Consider the following 5105-nt stretch of genomic DNA (forward strand, 5'->3'; position numbering starts at 1 on the left):
AATCTCAATCTCCCAATTCATCCCACCAGGAAACCAAATACTTTTTCATTGTTTAATATATTTCCTTGTTTTTACTCTAAACAAAATGAGCAAGTGGAATGTTTTCTATTTCCTCCTCAAACAGAAAAGCAAAATTACCTATACATGAGCATTCATGTGCATGAATCTCTCAATTTTTATTTTCTCTGGGTGTATTAAGAAACAAAAAAGGGCATTTCAGGCACCAGAATGAGGTTTGGCAACATCATTTGGTGCCCAGCTGGCCCTGGGTGCCCCCCACCCCACCGCAAGAGAGACTCAGGCTGGCGGCCACGACTGAGCTCATCACTCAAGGGCTTGAGGGAGACCCTGCCATGACAGCTCTTTACCTGTAGGATCTGCAAATCTTCCCTCAAAGCCAGAGGGCACGTTCTTAAACCCCGGGAGATGACATTTTGATAAAGTTTTTTTTTGAAAAAAACGATTTCACTTTGCAAGACAAACAGCTAATAAAATAGAATCTTTTTTGGTAACCACCCATACACCAATCAATCTGTCACTCGGAAAACTTTCCTGAGAGGTGTGAAATGAGGCCACTCTGGTGTTCTATGGGAACAGAATGCCCCCCAGGAAGCCTTCTTCTCACCCGGATGACACCTGCCACCCCAAAACAGGGAAACAATTTGATTCAGAGTACAGGAAATACACAGCTAATTAGTTGCTCAATCAATACTGACTTTTGGAAGACGAGCATGAGGCAACTGTTCCAGTGTTTACAGGCAGCTGCCCACACATCCACATCATGAGTGTATCTCACCTCTTGTTTCCTTTCAATTCCATCCCTATTGGGAACAAAACACAAAAGCGTTTCCCACCCTGGGGGCCTGCAGAGTGAGCTGCACCATGTGGCCCGTTCTGTGCTGCAGCCATTCAAGTAAGAACTCAAAGGGTCAACAACAAAAATCAAACGGACAGGTTTCAGTCATAAAGCACGTCTTCTCTGTGCCCATTTGAGGCTACCGTCAGAATCAAGACCCTCCCTTCACTCACTTCATCTTCCCATCTCTGCTTGGCTGCTTCGTGTTTTTTCCACCTTTATTTTCCCTTAGCCCTAATTCTCTCACTGCTTAAAAAAAAAAAGTCGTATTATATTTTACATAGAACACAGTTTAAGTCATCTTGAATTGTTTTTAGAACAAGATGGAATAAATCTCAGTTAATCAGAATCTCCCTCAAAACAGCTCTAACTGCAGAATTCTCCTGAGTTAACCTTGGAAGGGAAGCAGGCGCCACAGTGTTAGACACTAAGCAGCAGTGTCTGAACACAGTAGGCCGTCAAGGTATGTCAATTAATTTGTTTTTAGATGATGGAATCTGCAAAGCCTCAGGAGCAAGTAAGGTGAACTGAGCAGTAACTACGTTGAAAGAAATAAATGACCAAAATACTACTAACGGGAACAGATCAGAACAACAACAACAAAAAATGGCTGTAATGCCATGACTATAAAAGAATGGAAAAACATCTGGATGTAGTAGTTTGCCTAACTAAAACAGCAGAACAAAGGAATCAGTGATGTTGAAGATAAAATAAAACATCCAACCAGAAAATGGAGACACAGAAAACAAACAAAGGTGCAAATAACTGATTTGGAAAATGGGAAATGGGGTCGCAGCCCAAAAATAGGAGAGAGAGAGAGAGATGGATGGGATGAGGCATACAATGAGGAAAACATCTGGAAAAAAATAATACAAGAAAAGTTTCCAGAGATGAAAAAACAGCTCAGCCTAGAACTAAAGTATACACACTGTGCCTTTCAAGTTTGACTCTCAAGGAAAGAAAAAACATTTGCTAGTTCAATTTTTGAATGATAAATTATCTGGCAAGCCAAAATGAAGGGAGATAGGTTCTTTTGAAATTAGAATGACAAGAGAGCTGACATCATGAGAATAAAGATACACCTCAGGAAAAGACATGCAATTCTAACCACACGTGTATTCTAACCACACATCAGTTATGCTCCTAAACAAGACCTGCTCTGTACAAGTAGAAAGAAACAAACTCCTCTCACCGGCCATTCCTAGTAGTTATTCTAGGATACTTCTGCATCCCCCACTAAGGTCCCAACCAAACGCACAGACTAGCCAGCTCAGCTTGCCTGTCCAGCCATGCCTCTTCCCTTACCTTGGTGCTGGGGTTCTAGGGGTAACTCCTTCACCAGAGTTCAGTCAAGACCTTTCCCCAAGGCCAGCAGTTGCTCCCCACCCTCACCTCAAGGGGCTTCTGCCAACCCAACTTAGTCTCATGTCTGCATGACATCTGACCCTGACACTCAGCTGAAGGGCTGTGCGACTTTGTGTATGTTACCAAACCTCTCTGGGCTTGAACCTTGTCGAAGGTAACCTGACTCCAGCATCATCATGTGGATAAACAAACCAACCTTCTAGGTGCTAGGCCCTTTGCAAACGTTATTTCTGGACCTATAAAGTCAGTGTTATTATCCTCACTTCAAGAAAGTAGAAACAGAGGCTTGGTGAGATGCCCTGCTTGAGGCCACTACTTACTGGTCTAGGGAGCAGGTCCGTCCAACTCCACAGCTGGTTCTGCTCTCCAGGCTGTGTCTCAGGACAGGTAGAGGTATCCAGGAACCTGGACCAAGCTCCGTGCGTCTGGGCATGTGGTCTCACTTGGAGCTGCACGTCCATCAGGGGTCATCCCAGGTGACGGTCTGTGGTCTGTGGGCCTGTGGGCTTGAGGCTAAGGGTGGATAAGCAGGCAGGCGCGTGTTTAGGACCACTGCTGGCTCGGCGGACACTGCCTTGCTGTGCTGGGTAAATGGCCCACTTTCCATGCCCACCCCCCAGGCCCGCCCTAACCCCCTCCCACTGCCTATTTAAGCAACAGGCCCCAGCTCCACTGGCCCCAGACACCACCAGCTTCCAGAGCTAGGAGAGCAGTGCTGCAGGCCTCGCTCACTCGGGATGAAAGGTCCTTCTGTTTCACCATTTCCTACTGGTGCGTTTTAAATGATGATGCTGAGCTGGGTTATGGTGGGAGCTGATTCTGCTCGCCTGGGAGTGTATTGAGATGTATAACTGGCAGAGGGAGGCTCTGATTGAATTTTTCCCATTTCTAATCCCTGACTTGATGTGGTCTTATTTTCAAAGAGGGAGAAGGGCTGTAGTTTGTTTAAGGACAGAGGAGAGCGTATTTCAGAACAAGGTCTGGCTCAGAATATCAATGATCTGACATGTTTTTCTTTTCTTTTGAGAAGAGGAAAAGTCCTGTAATCTCAAGGTTGCAGAGATTCCATTTCCCCTCAGGAACCTCTCCCTAAATAGTTAGTTCCTGTCATTTAATTTTATTTTGAAAAAACACACAGGGGATTTTTCAGAAGAGTTTGGGAGGGGAGAGAGGCTATGCAGCTTATGGGGGATACTTTGGGGAATATCTGAGGACAAAGACACCCTCCTTGGCAAATCTCTCATTGAGAGATGAGGTGTGAACTCCTCACAGCTCTGGGAGAGCCGCAAAGGTCGGGATGGCTCCTTTGTGTCCACTTTCAGATGTCTGCCAGCCTGTGGTCTAGGGGCAGGGAGAAGGCGGCTTACTGAGCGCGAGGAGGCAGGCGTCCCAGGCACAGGGGACAGGACACCCTCTAATGTCTTGGCAGGTTGGACTCCCCAGGTCATGGGTGGGGAGGGATGCCTGCCAAGTGCTTAACTCAGAGAAAATAAGCCAGGGTGTCCCCATAAAAACAAGGGCCCCCTCGTGTAGAGCACGTAGAGCGAGGACCCAGGGGCTCAGGCTTCCTTCTTCCCGCTCTGATCTGGTAACATCCAGTACACGTGCTCACTTGGTCCTGGCCATAGCCATCCCAGATCCTGTAGGGAACCCCAGTGTATTGGGGGAGGGGGCATCTGAGGCTCAGAAGTTAAATGACTTGCCCAAGACCTTTCAGCTGACTAGAACCCTTGTCTCACTGGAGCTTTTCTACTGGATTTCTAATCAGGAGGGCAGCAACTGTTTCCCAAGTGAGAAGACACTCCTTCCAGCTCCTCTGCAACATCGTTGGCTTGAGGGCAGAGGGCTTGGGACTCAAATTTCAGATCCTTCTGAAACAGTTCGGGTGATTTGCAAAATAAGTGTATATACAGGACAGGGGCTGGTCCAGAGGGGCCCTGGAGAGTAATGGTTGCCTTGCCTGAGATGTGAGGGTGGTAAGAGGGCTCTGGGCCGGGCAGCAGAACTGCCTTGAAAAGGTGTAAAGCCAACGAGCTCTGTGCAGGGTTGCGCGGGGTGCAGGCTGAACTTCCTGGGCCGAAATCCAAGAGGCCGAGCCAAAAGCCAGGGATTCGGCTGCAAATTCGGGGGCGTGACTTGGGACTGGAAGGAAGGACTAAAGAGCCAGGACTTTGCCTGAGGCCAGGGGGCGCGGCCAGAGAGCTGCCTGGGGCCAGGTTTCAGGAGGCGGGGCCGAGAGAGTCGAGGCCAGGTAGTGCCCGAGGCCCAGGGCCCGTGACCAGAAAATCGGGGCGGATCCAACACCTGAGGCCGCGGCGGGGTTAGAAGGGTGGGGCGGGGCCAGAGAGTGAGCCGGGCCTAAGAACCCCTACTAGGGAGTGAGTGTCTGGGCCCGCCGATCCTTCTACTGGGTCAACAAGGAATGCGAGGAGCCGGTGGCTTCGTGTCCAAAGGTCTCCGCTCACACGAGCGCCCTCCCACACGCCCCCCTCCGAAGACCCCATTGGGTTCACGAAGCGTCCCCGCTGAGCCTTTCCTCTGCCGGTCTGTCTACTCCTTATCTGCGGTCAAGCGGCTTCCTCCCCGTGCCCCACCCCCGTCCAGTAGCCACTGTCCCTCTTTCCGGGTCTGGGTTCAGCTCTCCCCCACCCTCAGGTGTCTTTGTGAGGCTGAGATTACACAAAGCTCCTGGGGAGAACTCTGATTGTTCTAGCTTCGCCTATCAGATCAAACCCCTACCCCGCGGCCGGGCCGAATTCGCCTCTCCCCGCCACTCACCTGCACATTGCAGGCCTGGCCAGGGTCCAGCCGTCCACGTGGAAGCCTCGTGCCTCCCACCCACGGAGTCCTCCACCCCTGTCAACCCTCCTATCCCCCGGGCCTG

General features: G+C 49.8%; 1 long non-coding RNA gene across 2 annotated transcripts in view; it reads right to left on the minus strand.

Annotated features, from left to right (window-relative positions):
• Positions 1 to 5105, minus strand: part of LOC309795395 — a 28490-nt gene that overhangs the window by 23155 nt on the left and 230 nt on the right. For both annotated transcript variants that reach the window (XR_014292250.1, XR_014292251.1), the window contains exon 2: positions 2542 to 2734. This is a non-coding gene — a long non-coding RNA (uncharacterized lncRNA). The remainder of the gene's footprint in view (positions 1 to 2541; positions 2735 to 5105) is intronic.

Source organism: Mesoplodon mirus (genome assembly GCF_964341445.2).
Source record: "Mesoplodon mirus genome assembly, chromosome: 19".
NCBI classification, from domain to species: domain Eukaryota; kingdom Metazoa; phylum Chordata; class Mammalia; order Artiodactyla; family Ziphiidae; genus Mesoplodon; species Mesoplodon mirus.